The sequence below is a fragment of the Thamnophis elegans genome, chromosome Z (genome assembly GCF_009769535.1).
Source record: "Thamnophis elegans isolate rThaEle1 chromosome Z, rThaEle1.pri, whole genome shotgun sequence".
Taxonomy (NCBI): domain Eukaryota; kingdom Metazoa; phylum Chordata; class Lepidosauria; order Squamata; family Colubridae; genus Thamnophis; species Thamnophis elegans.
Genome location: NC_045558.1, coordinates 106,187,136 through 106,208,385, shown reverse-complemented (window position 1 = coordinate 106,208,385; position 21,250 = coordinate 106,187,136). Strand labels below are relative to the sequence as shown.

General features: G+C 38.0%; 1 long non-coding RNA gene across 2 annotated transcripts; it reads right to left on the bottom strand.

Annotated features, from left to right (window-relative positions):
• Nucleotides 1–576: 576 nt before the first annotated feature.
• LOC116520508 lies at nucleotides 577–13,040 on the bottom strand. 2 transcript variants are annotated; one of them, XR_004256797.1, is made up of 3 exons: nucleotides 12,961–13,040; nucleotides 4,328–4,470; nucleotides 577–1,023 (listed from the first exon to the last, which is right to left on the bottom strand). It is a non-coding gene; the product is annotated as an uncharacterized LOC116520508 (long non-coding RNA). The 2 variants fall into 2 exon arrangements; XR_004256798.1 differs by lacking the exon at nucleotides 12,961–13,040 and adding an exon at nucleotides 4,661–5,573.
• Nucleotides 13,041–21,250: the final 8,210 nt, after the last annotated feature.

Sequence of the window (21,250 nt, the reverse complement as noted above, 5' to 3'; positions counted from 1 at the left end):
CCCGCTGCTGCATAAAAGCTCTGTGGAGCTGTGATCCCTCATTTCCATTCCATTTTGAAAAACATGTAGCCAATATTGGCAGAGCTGTCGTCTGTCTGTTATGTGGGTGAAACACCTAAACTCTTTTGTGTGCTCCTCCACTAAACAACTGTAATTTGTTTGGTTACGGCTTAGCATATTTTAAGAACCCAGGAATTTATGGTTTTGTTCAGTAAATTATTTTGAAATAAGTCCACCTTAGTCCTATGGGTAAAACAAAGCCTTTCTTATGCTTCTTATTCTTACTCATACATGTATGTATGTATGTATGTATGTATGTATGTATGTATGTATGTATGTTGTATTTGTGCTGATAAATAAATAAAGGGAGACTAGTATAGATCTATTTCATGCTATTTAGCTCTCATCAGCTAGCCATACCCTTACTGGGATATATATATATACGTTTGTGTGTGTGTGTATACGTGTGTGTACATACACACACACAGACACACACACACACACACATATATAGTTAAACCCCTTTAAACACAACTCATTCCACTCCAGCCCAAATCAAAAGTAAATCTCTGCAAATAATCAACATCTTTTAAGTTTTATTTGCTTCAGACAAAGAAACATTTATTTTTCTAGTTGATAGTATTTCAAACAAGGGACTATATGAAAGCAACAAGAGACATTTTTGCCAGGCAGTTGAAAGCTAAAAAGCAGCTATCGTAATAAAAGAAACAGTCCCACCCCCCACCCCCACCCCCGATAGTTTCAGGCTATCTGCTTTCAGTACTGGATGAAGGGCAGGAAGCTGTTGCCGATGGTCTTTTTCTTAGGTTTAGAGAGATCATCCAAGCTGGAAAATACATAAATTCTGGTGTAAAACCCCTGAACCACTTCCCCTTCCATCCTCTGTACCAGTAGGTGTTACAACTGACACTGGTACAAGGGTTGGGAGAGAAAGGAGAAGAGTTTGGTAAGCCTTCTCTCTTCTTCAGGTGATGGGAAGAGATGTTCAACATAGTGGATTAGCTGTAAGGGTTGGCAAATGAGAAAAAATAATAATTAGAAAGTTTTAAATTAGAGAACCCAGTTACAAATGAAATCTTCAAACATGAAAGAAATTGCAAGTTTTCTTTAAATATCAATGAAGTGTCATGTTTAGAGCTTAAAACTAACAGTGGAGAAATCTAAGGTGATTATGAGAATTCAGTCCAGACTAGTAAACAGGGTTGAAGAGGAATAAAAATACATTATTAAGTCAAAGTCTTTTCCAGTATAGTCAGTTAAATACTCCAAAATGTTGCATTAATACCTATCTTTTCCTTTTCTTTTTTCTTTTTGGTGCCTTTGATCAGTATGGACTCCTGGTGATTGTTTGGGCTAATCTCTGCTGTTTTCTTGGTAATATTTTCAGGAGTGTTTTGCCATTCTCTGCTTCCCGAGAAAGTGGCTGGCTCAAGGTAATTCAACTGATTTTTTTGTTTGTTTGTTTTTTGCATAAGGCAAGAGAAGAACTCAGCCTTGTGGTTTTTAACCTGATGACTTAACCACTAGACCAAATTGGCTTTTATCTATCAATTATAATATGCATTTTAGGTAAATCTGCCTCCCTCTCTCTCTCTCTCTCTCTCTCTCTCTCTCTCTCTCTCTCTCTCTCTCTCTTTTGGGTGCATGCAAAGTTCTGCTTGTTGTGGCAATGTGCTTATTTTATCTGTCGGTAATCTAAGGCTAGTTACACTTTTGCTCAACTCAATCTACGGTTCTCTGCAAAGTAAAATGTTTGCAACTATAGATCACTAGAGAAAGGAACATAATAAATGTAATCAATATACTGAAATGTAAATAATTATTAGTATTTTAGAGTCATCAGATTTTTATTTAATGGTTAGACATTTGCATTATTTGCAGACAATTATGCATTGCTAAAAGATTTTCTCACATTAGAAAATCTTAAAATAGTTGTACAATAACTGAAAAACTGAAAAATCAGTGAAGCTAACCACAGATTTGTATTATCTTTGCCATGAATACCTTTATTCCAGGGGACAGAAGGAGGATTCTTTCAAATTCTACACAAAAGCGCCATATTTTTTAAGAAAGAAGAGCAAATTTATATCTTCAACCCCAACGTTTTCTTATTTATGTAAAACGTCCAAAAGTTCAAACTAGAAACTATATTGGAAACCCATTTTCAGAATGATAGACAAGAAACCTCAAATTCTGTCTTTGTAATGTAATACTGAACTATTCTGAAGAATATTTGGACAATGAATGTCATCACTGCACTCCCTCCCCCCACACCTTTTGGTGTAGTTGTTAAGGTTTCCAGCCTAGAAACTGGAGGAGCATGAGTTCTAGTCCCACCTTAGGCACAAAGTCAGATGGGTGTGACTTTGTGCCAGTCACTCTCTTTCAGCCCCCCCCCCAAAAGGGGCAATGGCAAACCATATCAAAATCTTGCCAGGTAAACTGCAAGGACTTGTCCAGGCATTTGTCAGGAGCCAACATTGACTCAAAGGCACACAAAAATAAAATCACGTTATGCTATTCTTCTTTGGTTTATAAAAACAGATCCTGTACAATATTTTTATTATCTTACTCTGTTTTTATATTATACAGAACAAATGTAATAAATAAAGGCCATGTCTTCCACAACCTCCCATCATTTCTGGGAAGAGCACAAAGATGGGGAAAATAGCATTAACTCATCACAAGCCTGTTGAATGGGGGAGGTAGAGTTCAAACTAAAATTCCAGGTTCAGAAATCTTGGTCTAGAGAGGCAGTCTGTATAGAATCATCTTAGCCAAAAAGAGCCCTGTCTTTTAAAAAATCAGCAGCATTAGGACCACCATGTTCTCCACTTCTGTCTATTTACTGCATATTCTGCTTATTAAAAAACATTTCCTTTCTGCCCCCAATCATGTTTCAATTGCCAGTAAGTACATAAATAAATAACATACAAAAAATAAAAACCACACAAGGAGTTTCAGGTTTAAAAAAAAAGCATAAAACAGATTATAATTAAGATCAAATGCTTTACCCAGAAGGTTAGGAATCAGTTTAGCCTAACATCTAAATCAGAGTTTCCTAACTTTGGAAACTTTAAGAAACATGCATTTCAACTCTCAGAATCCCCAAGCCAGCCATCTGGGGAATTCTGAGAATTGAAGTCTATGTATCTTTAAACGTGCCAAGGTTGGGAAGCCCTGGTCTAAATGCTAATAAATAACCACCAAATAAATATTGACAAGACAGCACTGAAAATATCTATGTTCTTGCATATTTGCTCTGTCTAGTTGCATTGAAACAGACCTTTAGTACATACAATCCTCTAAATATTTATTCATTAGTCAGTCCAAATGCAATGTATTGGATGTAGGTTTCCTCCCTCCCTCCACTTCTCCAACTGAACTGCAGATATTATATCTGCTGTATAATTTCTTAGAACATTATAACATGGCACATTGGAGGAACATCAATTCCTTTGCAGAATACCTCTGTAGGGGCTCTTCCATACTGCAGCGTTAAAGTGTCATTGCATATTTTGGAAATTAAACAGAAGTATACTTTTTTTAACAGTGCTTATTTCACTTTTTCAGTTTAGCATGCTGGTGGAGTAAATCTTCTGAATTAAGGAGGAATTTCCTGTGAGTGAGAATAATTAATCAGGGAAACGGCTTAAGAGAGAGAGAGAAAGGGAGGGAGGGGGAGAGAGGGGGGGAGGGAGGGACTTCCTGGACCCCATGGACCTGATTCAGATAGCTGCCCTACTTCACAGGTGATTATTACAAAAAAAAAAAAAATAAGAGAAGATATGTTTGAGCATAGATTTTCTATCCCCTTCTTTGGGTAAGGCTCTATTTGTTTCTGCTTTGCTAATGCAAAGAAATGTCTTGTTCCTAAGTATTGCAGAAGTTGGTAACCACATCAGCTTCTTTGCTTGAATGATGCGCACCACATTGGTTCACAAATTACCTTCCTCTCCTAGAAGAAGCTATTTACTTGCAAATTTTTAGCTAGATAGAGTGAATTTCTGTACTGCAATTTGAACGAGATAATTATGCCAGCCTAAGTGTAGGTGCAGAAGTCTCTAAGGGATTCGTAATAGAGTGAAGGTGAAGAAAGACAAATGAGATGAATGCTGGCAGGCAATATCCATCTTTAAATAGCAGTCATCTTTAAGCAGCAGTAATTCTTAAACATAACAATTTCCCTGCAGCCCTCCATTCTCCCATCCCACTTTCAGCCATTATGCCATTCAACATCAAAACAGTCTTGCTGTTTCCCCCCGCAAAAAATGAATTACTAAATTCTTCTGCTAGCATAACACACCTGCATAGATGAATGGACAGGATTCTTTTGTATTTGCAGAAATTGTTGGATTCAATCTATCCGCCTCTTTCACTTAGGCTATGCTTCCTGTGATTGTGGTGGTCTGTAGTTCAGCTGCCCTGGGAAGGTCACAAATTCTCATCCTGATAAGTAAGGAAAGACAAACATCATCAACTAGCAAGCACAGGAAAACCATTAAAAAGAAATTAGTCCGAGCCTGCATTTGTGGGATGATGGCTGGATTTGACAGTTACTTATGTATTTACATCCCCTGCAGTTTGGCCTCAATCACAGAGAATCAGAGATCTGTAGCTCATGGGTTTGCAGCCTTACTTTTATAATAAAGCTGCTTTGGTCTTAGTGCAGGTGGCTGCTGAGAAGCCCTTTCTCCCACTTCTCTATTCACTGCAGGAAGGGAATCAAATGAAAGCAGATGGGAGGAGGTTCAATGAATCAACACTAAAATGATTTGCTTCTACACTGCCTCCCCTTCTCATATTCTCATATTATCCATGGGTTGGCAAAAAAAAAATGGGGCAAAGGGACAGAGAGTCTTATATTGCAGTGGGAAGACTTTGATTCTATTGCTCCAGCCATCAATTTCAACAGAAAATCTGGAATGGGATGAGGCAAGAGGCCGCTGCAAAGAGTCCCAGATGGACAGTATCACCAGAAAAAGTCCCTACCTCAAAACCTATATAGGAATGACTGACCTTGAATTGAAGTCTGAAGCTGAAAAAGACAATTTTTGAAGCGGAGCAGGAAACCATCTTCCAGGTGCTCCAAGAATTGGTGAGGACTGTACATTCATGTGCTCAAGAAACAGTTAATGGGGCACTTGCTTAATGCAATAAAATATATTTAGGGGGAGATTATTAGGCTACTCAATGGAAAAGAATGTCTTTCTTTGCAAGTAGCTTTAACTTTGTACCTCCTGCAATTCTCCATTGGTGTTTCCTAATTGGTTAAACATTATTCCTACTCAGGTTCTTGGAAAACAAGGCCTATAGAGGTTAATGTTAAATTATATTCCACAAAGTTGGAAGTGGTTGATTTATGAAGAGTTTCAGCTTATCATGCCTTGCAAAGATAGTGACCACATGATCCTTGTTGACTTTGGGCTTTTGAAACGGCTGTTTCAAAAAAATTGGATAATATAAAGCTATAAAGTCTGAATTTAAGATAATGTTTAAAACTGAATTGTAATTATTTATATTTTGACATTGAATAAAAGTAGAAATCTTAAAATGTTCATTATTTTGTGTTATCAGATTTCTTTCTCTGTATTTTAAAAAGTTTTTCATCATTACTTTTTTATGCAGACATTTTTTAGTTCATTATAGTTGTTTTTAAACATTTTCCTATGTTTTCATAAATGTATATAATATTTAAACAAAATAATATATATTTGTAACTAATGATGATCAATTATACTGTTTGAAATAATCATCATAAAATGAACAGGACACTGGAAATTTCTTAATATCAGAATAAACAGAATGTATGGATGGGTTTTCAAACGGACTGATGACTTAGATTTTACTGAAGTATCAATCTCAATAACCACAGGTAAAATGATGATGAAGCATTCTAGAAACTTGAGTTCAGTAAATATATGGAGTTTCCCATATTTTAATACAGCATATTAAATTACTACATTATTAACAAAAATGTATTCCTTTTATACAATAGGTTTAAGAGAGGATTCTGAAAGAAGATGGCTATTTGGTTGATAAAATCCTTATAGACTGCTAAAGGTCAAATATCTTTGTGCGTCAATCCACTCTCTGGCCTCAAGAAATCCCGTCTCATAACAATAACCTTTTCTCATAGCTGTTCCTTTGTCATTTGAGAAAAAAAAAAAATCCTGCTCTAGTGGGATTATGCCAAATGGAACTGGGATGCTGAAAAGCAAACATCCTTTAAAAAAGTAATCAAAGCAGGATCGTATAAAGTAATGTTCCTGAAAACAGGAGAATTTCCAATAAAGTCACTTTCTGGTAAAGTGCAGGAAAGTCCAATCTGAATATTCTACAATAGTTGTCAGTATAATGTATTTAATTGTTTAAATGATTAACAGCCCATATTTTAGTACTACATACCCTGGTACCTGATTAGCAACTCTTTATATAAGGCAGTGGTCCCTGGTCCCTACCGCCCACCAGTGGGCATTCCAGCTTTCATGGTGGGCGGTACGGGTTTTGTCCGATATTGAAGCACTTTCCTTTTTAAAATTTAATTGACTTCCCTACTTTATAAATCACCATACTGTGGAACCGGTGGGTGGTTAGAAAATTTTACTACTAACAGAGATACAAAAGTGGGCGGTTAGTATAAAAAGGTTGACTACCCCTGATATAAGGAAGGATCAAGCAATTGACGGATAGTAGAATCTTTCCACTGCAATCCTACACGTTACCTATGACAAAATCTTGTTAACTGAATAGGACTTGTTTTTGAGAAGATATGTATTATTCTTCTAATAAAAAACATATCCATAAATTCACTACCACAAAGGGTTTCTTTCCTTTGATATTGTTTTACACCTATACATTAAGAATTTGTATAATTAAAAAAAAATCAGAAAACTTAGGCACAACTTTTGATCTGATTTATTCAACTGATCAGTTAAATATTAAGTTTGTGCAATGCTGGAGATTCAATTTTTTAAAAAATGTTTCACATCATGTGAGGGTAGAAATGTAGCATCTGTCTAGAGCTTTTTAAAGCAGCTGTTTTTCAGGATCACACACATGGCCGTTAGCACAATTTAAAAAAAAATTAATTCCAGTTTAGGTTGAACACCGTTTATGAAAGGCTTTCTGAAGATTCAGCCTGCAGCATTTTCATGTGATATGGGGTTTAGCAGCTCTCATTCACCATGCACTGGCTTAATGCGTGAACATGTTTCCAAGCAGAATAGTTCAAAACACATCACAGGCTTTTCCCAGTGCGGTCACCATGCAGATGGAACTTGTGGATTTACAGTAGTTCCCTAGTCCAAATTGGCTGAAAACTGTTTTGTTTTTCCCCTCCTCTCACCTTACAAATTACAATTCAGCAGCAATTTTTAAAGTGGCTATGAGGATCTCAGCAAAAGGTATGGGAGGTTTCAGGTACTCGTTACTGTGTTTCCCTGAAAATAAGACAGGACCTTATTTTCTTTTGACCATTGAAATAAACACTTAGCCTTATTTTTGGGGAGGTCTTATTATTTTTGAGGTGCAGGAGCAGGGACACCTCATGGCTGCTGCTGTGTTGCAATATTTTCGGGGAGGGCTTATTTTAGCACATGCGCTCAAAAGCCCGATTGGGCTTATTATCTGGGGAGGTCTTATTTGGGGGGAAACAGGGTAGTTTGAGAGAAGGGGAAAAAAAGAGGAGAAATAAGACAAAGACCCTTTCCACAATTATTCATGACATTGGCCCACTTGATAGAGAATCATGCCCGTACTCAGAATTATTAAATAAAATTGGCTGGCAGTAGATTCAAGATGGGGAACCAAGGTATATATTCTTCAAACAATATGCAATAATGAAATTGGGGGCCATGAAATTATCAAAGGCAATTATCCGTGATACCTCCAGTGTCTTTTGGAATATCATCTGCAGACGTCAGCAGCAGAGATAGAAGAAGCTTTTGCCTAAAGCTGCCTAAAACTAGAGGCTTCTCCACAGAGGTCACTGGCCTAATCCAGGGGAATCCCATAATGAAAACTGTGCTCAAAATCTCTAGATTTGATTGTGAACTCTGGTCCCCAGTTCCCAGTGCTGATAGGATAATTTTTAAAGACCTGTTGGGACTCACTAGAAAAACAGTATATGCACATTAATCCCTGAAACAAACAAGAAGAAACGAGAAGAGCTAGGAATATACTATAATAATCAGGGTTGTCACAAGGCAGAATAAGTTCCTTGACAGTAGCTGGCAAGTTTGATTCTCTTTAGTCCTAGAAGAACACAAGTCATTTTATACATACACACGTATACTTCACAAGTAGGTAGACACAAATATCATTTTCTGCATCCAATAATACATTCCAGTAAATTTCAGATTTACTATTCTCCTATTCTCTACAAAAACACATAAGATATAAATGAGACGTAGCTATGTATGGCAAACTACTGGAGGGAGGGGGGACAGCTTTTGGATCATATTTGTAGTTAGGAAATATTGAAAGAATTGAGGAAAATCATGGTACTCTTAAAAGTACTTGAAGAGCGATCAAAAAGAAGAGGGAAGTTTTTGTTCTCTCCACCATCATAAAGCAGTAGATCCAATGGCCTTAATGTCCAAGAGAGAATGTTTCAGCTGAACGTTGGGAGGAGCAGCCTGATAACAGGTTCAATTAGAAAAGGTGTTAGCCATGATAACTGTGGGATATGAACAAGCGGAGACATCTATCTTTTGCAGAAGCTTTAGGGCTGTGTTTCCTGCTTGAATGACTTTAGAATAGGGGTCTCCAACCTTGGCAACTTTTAAGCCTGGCAGACTTCAACTCCCAGAATTCCCCAGCCAGCTTTGCAAAAAATGCTATTCTAGAAGGGATCATAAAGCAGCGGTGTGGAAGCTGTGGTCACCAGATGCTGCTCAGGGTAAAAGTTATTGCAATTGCAAGCAAGATACTTATGCCAAATGGCATCTGTTTGAAAGGCTGGGTGGAAGTCCCGCAAGGAAATGGTTACCATGTTTAAGATTACTAGTGTGCTACTTAAATTGTTTACCAATGTTCATCTCATTTGATTTAAAAACAAAATTGAGCCCAAAAGCTGCGTTGCTAAGCAAGACTGATATTAAGTAGAGTTTGCCCCATTTAATGATTTTTGCCACACTTGTTGAGCGAATCGTTGCATTTGTAAAATAAATCATGTGGTCATTAAGCGAATCAGGCTTCCCCCATTAACTTTGCTTGTTGGAACCTGGTTAGGAAGGTTACACGTGGTCATCCCATGACTCTAGTACACTGCAACTGTCATATGTATATGTCTGTTGCCAAACACCTAAATTTGGATCATACAACCATGCAGATGCTGCAGCAGTCATAAGTATGAAAAATGATCACATTTACAAAATCCCTCAGAGCAGTCTTTTTCTACCTCAGCAGTTTTAAATTGTGTGGACTTCTACATTCTAGACTTCCCCAGCTAGCCATGCTAGTTAGGGAATTCTAGATGTTGAACTCCATACCTCTTAAAGTCACTGAAGTCAAGAAACACTGCCTAAGAGACTTTATATTCTATGCTTATGCTGGTGTAATTGCTTTTTTAAATTGCAGCACAGGAGTTCACTCTGTCCAGCTAAAGGTTTCCAAATGAGCAATCATTCATAGGAGAGGAAGCTAGCTGTGAGCAAATGCAGCACGCATCGCTCAAGCAAGGAACCTGGAAATGTTGGCTTTGATGACAGAGTTTACTTCTGCAATGTCTAGGAATAAGAAAAACTAATGCTTAATTCAACGAAATGAGTGTTTCTAGCCCAATAACATCTGGCCTTTTATTCTAGTCATTGCATTTTAATATTTTCGTTGCCTGTGGAGCCCTTTCCAAAAAGTCTCCCCCTAAAGTTCTGTACTTCGAATCTTATAATTCCCTGCCTGTGTATCATATACCATATTAGGGATTGTACCTCTCATCATCTGATCTGGCATGACTGTACTGCCTGGGGATAATGGGAATTGTAATTCAATCCATTTAGATGCCTGATTAAAAAAAGCAAAGTGAGAAGTGAGGAAACAGTTGCATTTTACACATCGGTAATGATGGGAAGATGCAGTGATGGATTCCTACTAGTCAAATAGATATAATTGGCCAGAACTTCATTATTGCTTTTTAGAGCACAGCCTTTCTTTAAATAACATGGTAGTAGAATAAATGGCATCTTCCCTTATTTTATTGTGAAAGCCACCTGTACACAGGGCAAGCTGACTGAACAGCATGACTAAAGCCTGAATTAATCTTATGGGCTCAAAGCCTATAACACATCAGCGGTTAGTTAGTTGCGGCTAAGGATGACTCTTAGCTATCTGTCAGCAATCTAATAACATCTTCTCCACTTAACACGTTTTATTAAAAGGCAAGCTTTTAAAAAAATATGCTTGTTGGAAAAGTTGCTGATTTCTGATTTCTTGCCTATATTAACAGAGCTCTCATCCTATTTAGCTATCGAATATCTGTAAGATTTTAAATGGGATGGGTTTTTTCTTCTCCAGATAATTCATTTGTTCATTTATTTATTAAATCTATATATTATCCAAAGCAACTGGAATTATATCCCACTTTTCAAACTAATTTCTTAATTAGCTACAGGAAAAGAATAACTAGCCTAAAACAAAATCCTAGACTTTCCAAATTCTTCAAGATCCTTTTCATTATAGATTCAGCTCAACAAAAAGTGCATTCACTTTAAATGTTATAAATATTTATGTTAGAGTAAAAATAACTTATTTTGGAAATTACTCTAGGCTTGGACAATTATCTGTAATTGTAACTTGACACATAATTTAGTAACTAGAATTCATGGAATAAATGATTTTGCTATTAAAGATGAGTTGTACAGTAATAAAAAAAACCAGAATTTTACTCAAAAGAATGTTTGTTTGTATGAATTATACAAACTAGTTTTGGACCATGAAAACCTGAGAAAGGCAGCTACATTAACTTTCATTTAACTGTAAATTAGAAGAATATAATTTATGCTAATTAAGCAGTCCCCCCCCCCATCAATAATAATTTATGCAATTAAGAGAATAGGAGAATTCTACTTATGGATATTCAACTTGACTCTCAGCAAGGTGACCAATTTGGTGCCTATCAAGTAACTTTCATAAAGGCAATTTAATTATTGGGAGACATTATCAGGCAGTTTGACACCCCAATTTTTTAGGGCTAGTTTTTTTTAAGAAATCAAGATCAGATGAGATTCTACAACTGCAAATGTAATTTACTTAGTAATATTCCAAAATTTGTTCCAATAGCATTGGAGAAACATGTTAATAGTCATTTTGGAAAAATAATATGAGAGAGAAGAGCTACATAATAGGCTGGCATTCCTTTGCATTTAATTAGAACAAGGGAATAGCTGTAAGCAGCATTTTCAACACAGTTCAGAGAATTGGCAAAGTTTGCTACTTTTTTGCCAAAATGTTCTCTTCTAAGAAACCACAGAAGAGCCTTGCTATTCCTACTTGTAGCAGTCCTCTATAAATGAAGTTCACAGCAGTTGGTTTCACATAATTTATTTATCCTGGATTAATATTACTCACACCAAATTATGAACTAAACAAATGACTTCACATAACATGCTAAGCCACTGTTTAAGGAAAACAAGGATTAAAACCACTCTCAAGTATTGCACTTTGTGCAAATTCAGGGGTTGTACCTTTAACTGAAATAGTTAAGATTTACCAAACAACTTACTGAAAATACTGAACTGGGTGCCAAGATCATCTCTGCATGCTTTGGATATCTGATGAGTAGAGAACCTCTTTGTTAAATTGGACTCATTTCAGATTTCCATGTATGCCAAAGAAAGTAGGTATCATGGATTAAAGTTAATCTTAATGAGTAGATTCATAGAAAAAACATTACTTTTTAAAGGATCATGGAGGTGTCTGAAAGAAATTGGGTTGTTTTAAGGGGCAGAATAAAGGTCTAAAGCAGTGGTTCTCAACCTGTGGACTCCTTTGGGGGTCGAACAACCTTTTCACAGGGGTCGCTAAGACCATCGGAAAACACATATTTTCGATGGTCTTGGAACCTAGACACCAATTTTATGGTTGGGGGTCACCACAACATGAAGAACCATATTAAAGGGTCGCGGCATTAGGAAGGCTGAGAACCACTGATCTAAAACATTTCAGATTCATTTGTAAAGCAGCTCTATTCAAAGTGTTAGCAGCAGCTAAGAAAAGGGAATTACCGATAAATTTTCTTCTATAGACAAAAAATGTCTATAAACAATAAAAAAAAATTTTTTTCAATCTGATTCCTTTCAAATGTTAAACCACTAAACCCACTCCTATCATCGCATAGGAAGGGTATAAGATTGATGAAGAGTCATTTACTACACTTATACCCAACCTTTTCCCTAAGATTTCAAAGCAATTTATCTAGTTCTGCCTCCTCTAATTCTTCCCCACACCAACCCTGTGAGGTAGGATGTGCTGAAAGGGTATGACTGGCCCCAAATTACTCTGAATTTCCATGACTCAGGAAATATTTCAACATGATCCGCTCCAGTCTTAGTCCAACACTTTAACCACTACACCACCAATTTGGTAAATTAAGGGTATACTGGAGGTTGGGGGAAGACTCATTTTCTTGGGAGGAAGAGAAAAGTTGGATGCACACTATACTTAAAAGTAAAATCGACTTCCCCTTGAAGTGAGCGGAACATACTTCCCAACAACGTCCTAGATTAAAATCTACAGAAACCATACTTGCAGATTTGGGGAGGGAAAGCAATTAATGCGATATTTGTATGGCTAAGTTAGGAATACAAAGCAGAGAGGCCCCTGCTTGGTAGTTAGTTAGGATCTTTTCTGTAGTAGAGAACGGGAAAAACAGGCTCTCCTAAACTACCCATCTCCAAAGCTCGCCCACACCCGGCTGCCCTCCCGGCTCCCTCTTCTTACCCTTCGTGCCTCCTGCGCCTTTGCTGCGTTCCTCACGCATGACAGCAGGTTCGGCGCGCAACGCAACCCTTTAAAGTCACCCTCCCCACCTCACTCTCTTCTGCCCTGTACCCCACCCCACCCCAGCCGATGCGGTGTGGCGGGAAGCTGTGTCCTGCAGGGTTTCCTGTTGGGGGGGAAGTGAGCTCAGAAACCCACTGATGAAAGCTCCCGCTCCAGTTTGTAAACAGGAAGCAGCAGTCGAGGGTGGGGAGAGATTACTTGCGGGAGGGGGGTCAAAGGCAGGGTGGGGTTAAGTTGGATCCTCCCAAGAATTCTCATCAAGCGGTGGGGGAGGGGGAGAATTGAGGCTCAGGGAACCTGGGATCCCTGTTTGCGAACTTCCAACTCATGGATTCTTGGGTGTCCAGTCATTTCGAATACATTTCACATACATGTAAGGTTGCAAGCTGCCCAGAGTCGCCTTATGGCAAGATGGACAGCAAACAAATTTAATAAAATAAAGAAATTTTAAAAATTTATTTTTCCCTCAATTGCCCTTTTTTTTCTTTTATACGATTTAATGTGGGACTTTTTTTCCTCATTTTTCATCGTGTTGCAAACGCCTCTGACCAAGTACAGGAAGATATATCAATTTGTAGTTAAAATTTGGGGGCTTTACCTGTATATTCCCAGGGTGAATTCCAGTCATGTGCAGGCAAAACTGAAAAGTTGCATGTCTGAAACCATCCAGTAGTTTCCTTTAATTTAATTTCTTTGGATCCCACACTTGTAGGAATTGAAGTCCTATTTCTGGGAGACACCAGTTTGAGCAATACTGTTGCCTACTCACGAGCTAAAATTTATCTATATCAATGTTTTTTTCAAAAATAACAACTTTAATAACAATATGCGGGCTTCACGTTCCAGAATTCACAGAACCAGCATGGACTGTTTTAAGTAGTTTTATATGTTCATTCTTACTTGCAAATAGGGGCATGGCTTGTTTCCCACTCCAAATTTAAGATTCAAGAGTTTAGTTGGCTAGGGCAAAAGTTTATGAAGTTCATTTTCTTTACCTGCAGGACATTCTCAATTCCACAGCCCCTCCGTCATCATGTGCCTTTAATCACGTGGGAAAGTGATCCGTCTGAGCATAAGCTACATTTATGGATGAGCTAAAAGCAACTTCCAAAATTCTGCATTAGTTTTGATATATTACCAACCATAGTGTTTTGGCTAGGAAGCTGCTTAAGTGTGAGTTAGCAGGCTTGAAAATAATTCTCAGCTTCAGAGCGGTTGCTTTATCATAGTGGATTGCAAATGAGATCCCGCAAAGATAATTTCTGGGGTTTTTCCCCCTCTCATTCAATCAAAACTGATTCTCAGAGGCAGCCTGGACAAGTCCCTGCAGTTTTCTTGGCAACATTTTTCGGAAATGGTTTGCCATTAACTCCTTCCTAGGACTAATAGTGAATGACTGGCCCAAGGTGGTGGCTTTGAGCCAAAAGTGGGATTTGAACACTTGGTCTCCTAGTTCCTAGCCCGATGCCTTCACTATTACATTACACTAGCTCTCAATTTCTGGTACAGGCAGACCTCAACTTATTCATTTAGCGACGGTTTGAAGTTACAACACTATTGAAAAGAGACTTACAACCAGTCCTCACATGATCAAAATTTGGACACTTGGCAACTGGCATGTATTGGGACAACTGCAGCATCCTGAGGGTCTTATGATCACCATTTGAAACCTTTCCAGCTGGCTTATGACAAGCAAAGTCAATGGAGGAAGCCAATTTGCTTTATGACCTCCTGATTCACTTAACAACTATGACAAAAAAGGTCATAAAGTTGGGTATGACTCATGTAACAATTGCCTTGCTTAACAACAGGAATTCTGGTCAAAATTGTGATCATAAGTTGAGGGCTACCTATACTTTATTTTAAAATTTTCATTAATAATATGGATGAAGGAAATGGAATTTTACAGATTACACAAATTGAGAGGGGAAAACCTGTGCCTTGTTGCTCAGTCATTAACTCATATTAGTGGATCATAGCACACTAGCCCTCCCCCCCACCCCCATCCTCTACTGTCTCTCAGAGTCTTCCCAAATTCACACCCATTATGTCAATGACAATATCTAACTATCCCATCCTCTGCTCCCCCCTTCTCCTTTTGCCTTCAATCTTTCCCAACTCCTGGGAATTTTGATATCCAAAGTACTTGAGCTTCAGCTTCAGTATCTGGCCTTCCAAAGAACAGTCAGGGTTGATTTCCTCTAGGATCAACTCATTTGATCTTGCAGTCCAAGGGATTCTCAAGAGTCTTCTCCAATCCAGGTAGCCCTCGATATACAACGGTTTGTTTAGTGACCATTCAAAGTTATAGCGGCACTGAAAAAAATGGCATGACCATTTTTCAAATTTACAACTGTCAAAGCATCCCCATTGTCATGTGATCAAAATTCAGCCACTTGGCAACTGGCATGTATTTATGATGGTAGCAGAGTCCCAGGGTCATTGTGACTTTCTGACAAGCAAAGTCAAGGGAGAAGTCAGATTCACTTAACAATGGTGTTACTATAGTAACTTAACAATTACAGTGATTTACTTAGGAATTGTGGCAACAAAGATCATAAAATGAGGCAAACAAATTCACTTAACAAATGTCTTGCATAGTAACAGAAATTTTGAGCTCAGTTATGGTCAAAAAACTGAGGACTACCTGTACCACAATTAGAAAACATGAATTCCTTGACTCTTAACCTTCCTGTGGTCCAGGTCTCACAACCATACATAACTACTGGAGGCTATACTCTACAAGGCAGAAATGATCTTTAAAATTATCTTAAGAGATTGGATGAAAGGGCAGGAAGGAATTTACAGAAATAAGTAACTTTTTCTTTTTTTAAAAAAAATAAAAATTAAATAAGCAGATATAGGATGAGGGATGCCTGACTTGGAACAGGTTACCTGTGAGAAAGCTGTCACAGGTAGGATAATAAGTGACTGTAAACTGAATGTGAGTCACAGCTGTGATGTGAGTACAGCAAAGTCAAATGCAATTTCAGGCTGAATCATAAAAGTATGTTTCCAAATCACAGTATTAGTAGTTTTATTTGATATATAATAATAGCAATACAAATAAAAATCACAACATATAAAACTTACTTCCACACAATTTATATAACTCAAACGTTTCATATTTAAATCAATATCAGATCCTACAGTCAAAACCATTGGTTCTTCCAACTTCATAAATATATTTGAAAAAAGCACAATTATTCTCCTTTATTTTGTTTTAACCAAATCCCATCTAAAATGCTGTCTTAGGCACCACACTTTAAGAAGATTTAGAAGACAGTTTCAGAAAAGGGCAATGAGAATGTTTGAGAAGACTAGAAATTTGTCCTTTCAAGAGAGCCTGAAGGTCTGGGACTGAATGGCAGATGAGAAGAAATATAATCGTATTTTTCAAGCAATAAACAACATTATGAAGATGCTTTTATAATAATTTTTGAGGGACATGTCTTCATGAAGTTGCTTTCATCTGATCTCTTATCTTTTGTTCCATTATAAAACAATTCACATCAGAGTTTTCTTTCTTCTCCCAACACAAATATTGCCATACAAACTGTACAGCATATTGGTGATGCTACTGGTGATAATGTGGTTAAGGGTTGCAAACTATGCATTTCCTATTGGTTAAGTCTGCTTTGGGCATGCCCCCACCCAGGGCATTAATTAGACATTGACCTTTTTGGCCATTGTGGCTTTATTTTTAATGGAGAAGGGTTGGAAAGGAGCTGTGGTTGTGCAGTGGTTAGAATGCAGTATTGCAGACTTATTCAGCTTACTGCCAGTTCGATCCTCAACAGCTCAAGGTTGACTCAGCCTTCCATCCATCCGAGGTCAGTAAAACGAGGAACTAGATTGTTGGGGCAATATGTTGACTCTGTAAACCACTTAGAGAATGCTGTAAAGCTTTATGAAGCGGTATATAAGTCTAAGTGCTATTGCTATATAGAAATATTGATCTCATAGATGATTGAATGTGGATCTTCCAGGAAATCAATATTCCCAGTTTCAATGCCTCCTAAACCCTTTAATCTGTATTTAGGCTTCATGACATATTCTGCAGTATATTAGATAATGATATTTTATACAGAGTCATTTGCCATCCAAATTCTCCCTACATGTTTTAGAAAAAGAAGAAGCACAAATAAAAAAATACAGATGCCCACATCTGGCATAGCAGATGAAAGGATAATTGGGAGAGAGAGAAAAGAGTAGTCTGTTCTCTTTCAAAGAGAGAAACTGATGCTAGGCTTCATTATGGGGGGGGAGGAGGGGGGTTGTATATTCTGGATGACTATTTTTTTCATACACCTAAATTCCTTGGCTACTGGTCCAGGCAATATCCTTGCAAGCCTTGGGCCATATAACCCTTGACAAAATAATTGCCAAATTGTAACTGCAAATCAAATATTGGCAGCTCTCCTTATCTTGCTTTGTTATCTATGATATTACCACCATTCCACACAATTGGGAGAGACATGTTTTAGCACCAAGGCTCTTGACTCCGTATTATTTCTACTCCTGCCCCCACTCCATAATGTTTCAGTCATTCTTTGGTGATCGTTGTACATTTTCTCCATACTTCCTGTGAAGATTGTGTGTTCCTCTATGCATTCCTCCTGCCTCATCAATCACTTTGGGGAGAGCAGATTATGCCTCCAGCAAGGCAAAACACTACTTCTGAAATCCAGTGACTCTTAATTTGAAACCCCATGAATGATAGGAATGGAATGATAGGAATGAAACGATTTTAAAGTCGTTTCTCTCAAAGGCCAAATTTCTAATTAACTTTAGTACTCACACATATCCCTGAAAGGGAAGTCAGTGCCAGGAATCAAGGAGTGACCGTTTGTGGAGAGGCTCCAAAAGGAATGAAAGAAAAAAAACAATCAATAGACAACAGGTAAAACAATTGACATCTTATCTCATAAACGGCCACTTAGCCCAGGTGGAGAGAAAGTGTTTCAGATCCTTCAAAGAGGCTTCACCTTAACGAACTTGTCTTTAAATGAGAGTTAAAATTCCTTTTATAGTTTGCATTAACCGCAGGCTAGCTTTAGAGATACCTCAGTGAAATGCATGTCATTCTTGATATCTCAATCTTGTCCAACTATGCAGGACTTGACACAAGGAGTGTGTATAAGCCTGAACGCTTTCTCCATACTTGTCATATGTTTTCCTTTTACACTGTTGGCTTTTAGAAACAGAAAAAGGAGGAGAGGGAATCTATTATGAAGATCATTTCCAAGGGAAATACTGATTTCTTGATCTTCCGTATCTTTCCTGAAAGATCAATATTCCCATGGCTTAAACGTCTTAAAATATTGTGATTGTTGCAGTTGGGAAAGAGATTGATAAAATCGTCAAGGAAATAGTTCCTCCATTCTAGAGCTCAAAATGTGGAATTAAGTGACAGGAGGCATATTCCAATGAATGTTAGAGACAACATACTAAAAAGAAGAGCAGTTTGACAATAGAACATTATCTGAGGGTGGGGGTGAGGACAGCAGGCCCCTTCACTGAATGTGTTTAAGTGGAGGCTGGAGAGCCGTCCGCAGCTGTTTCCCAGCCAGAAGCAAGGGAAGGAAACAAATACCTTATTCTGCAATTATCAGGATTTCCAGTCTGGGAATGAAAGGCTCAAGCAAGCAGCCAGAGGAGGATTCTTCTTGCTGAAGAACTGACTGCACGTTCATGAAAACAGGAGAGTTGACAGCCTGCCTAAGAACATTCATTGGGGAGGTAGGAAGCCATCTTGAGTTCTTCAGAGTCTTTTGTTTTGCTTATTAATGGGAATATCAACCTCCTGGCAGACCTGGGTCCAGTCTTCCATTCATATGATTGAAGAAGGAGGAAGAGGAGAAGATTGTGATAGTCCCTCACTGGTAGCCAAGTGGTCTACTCTTGAAATAGAGCATTATACTGGTTCTTGGGTTTAAAAGACTTATTCTTTAAAATCTACTACCAAATGATCCAGCAGATGTTTTTACCCATAAACCTCTGCTCCAGTACTCAAGAGGGCAAGCAGAGGGCACATTTGTCTCACCCTTATTTACTGTAGCTCCAACTGAAGTCGATGCCATTGTGGGAGTTGGTACCCAATCCCTGCTGTTGTCCACCTCCCCCCTCCAGCCTATCTTGGCAGATGCTCAAAAATACATCCCACACCCTTGGCCAACTGCCTCCAACCACTTCCTCCTTGCAGGTGCTCCAATCTCAGGAGGGTGCGGTGGTTTGTGGTTCTCATACTAGCTCTTGGGAGAGGGTGGGGTCTCTGAATAAACAGGAACTAAGAACAGAGCCAACGCTGAGAGAGAGAAAATCTTAGTAAACAGAACCACATTTCCCTGGCAAGAAAATTGGCTCAACTGTGGACATAATTTGGGAATCCACAATCTGGGTTGTTGCCATCATCACTACCTTCTCCTAGTGCCCATTTTTAAAGGAAGACCATATTTTTTTACCAGCCATCTGTCTATAATGTACTTGTGCCCAGATATAATTCAACCGATGCAGTGTATTTTCCCCACCAGCACAGAGCTGCAATGCTAGGATAACTTTGCATATTATAGTACGTCTACAGCTATTACAAAGTGAAAAAGAAGAATATTGAATTGGGACAAGCAACATTCCCATTTCTTTCAACCCATACCCAGAGTGAGTCATATCCAGATTCAATATTTTTTCCTACCTATACTGAAGACTACACCTATAGCTTTTGTGCCTTAGGTATTAAACCATTAGATATATTACATTTGTTGATCAGAATTCACATCAGTCAGGATTGCAGTGATAACCTTGGAGGAAAATTACTAGAAGTATGACATTAATTTGCTATAAGTTTGTTGATTAATACATCTCCAGTTGTATCATTTACAATTTTGAGGACATGCGGTGACTTTGGGAGATAAGGCAGCATTGATGAGAACCCTGCCGGTTCACAAGTATTTACCAAGGTCTTTGGCAAAAAGTTAGCTGAAGGAGGGTGAAACTAGCATGGAGGTTTATAATTCAATACACAGAGGCATCAGATTAAGAAAAGCTGCATTAATCAGTTTAAAACAGTATATATATATTCAAAGAAAACATTGTCAGTTATTTAAGCATGTTTTTAAAATTTGTTAGTAATTTGTAATATAAGTTCTTGGAAAAATAGATAGATGGGAAACTGGTTCAGCTCCATTAGAAATCAGGACATATCTAATAAAAATGCAAAACATAAAGATATGTGCCTGTGCATCAGGAGTGGGTTGCTACTGGCATTACTGCTGGTTTGGCGCACAAACAATTTTGCGCACACGCCAAATGCACTCTCTGCACACATGTTAGAAAAGGGGGGGGGGTTACATTTCTGCAATGGAGATTGTTCTGTGCTTGTGCAGAACCAAACATCAAGATGGTGCCACTGACAAATAGAACCGTTTTGGGTTCGTGAGCAGCCGAGTTACTACCTACTCGTCCGAACCAGTAGGAACCCACCTCTCCTGTGCACATGTAAACTATTAATTGGACTAAAAGAGAGATGCATAATCTTAAGGAATACATATGATATTGAAAAATCTTGAGCAAGACCTCTAGAGGTTCCCCAACCTATATCTGAAATTGTGAATGATAAAGATTTTTTTTTTAAAAAAAATGTTGTGGCATTCATGTCTCATTTTTCTCTGGGAGTTCAGAATGAATTTTATGGATGGTCTCTCCTCACTTTACCCTTATAACAAAAAAAAAAAAACCCTGCCAGGTCAAATTAAGCCTAATTCAAAGTTATAAATATAAAATTAATATATTTAATTATATGTAAATGTTAACATCGATTTCACTTTTTATCCCATCCTTACTATTTTCAGAGTATGGCACCTAACCAGTCACTTAAGGCCTTGAACATCATTTAGCCCAGAAAAAAAATAATTAACCCAATGCTCACCAAAACGTATGATGCTTTCCCAAAAAATAATACTTCCCTCCCACTTTCATTGGAGATGCCTATTTTACAGATGAGAATCAGAAGGAAACAGCCCAATGCCTTATGCGGCAGAAAGCTCCTCAATGTTGATGAGAGATTAATTTCTAATGCAAGAAAGACATTTCACTAATGTTTTTTTTAACCTTCCCATCCCATATGCTACCAAAAAGACTGCTGCATTGTTCGCAATTCACAAAGGAGTAGACCTGTAGCAGTGGTGGGTTCCGGATTCCATTGCAACCGGTACAGTGGAACAGGGACAGA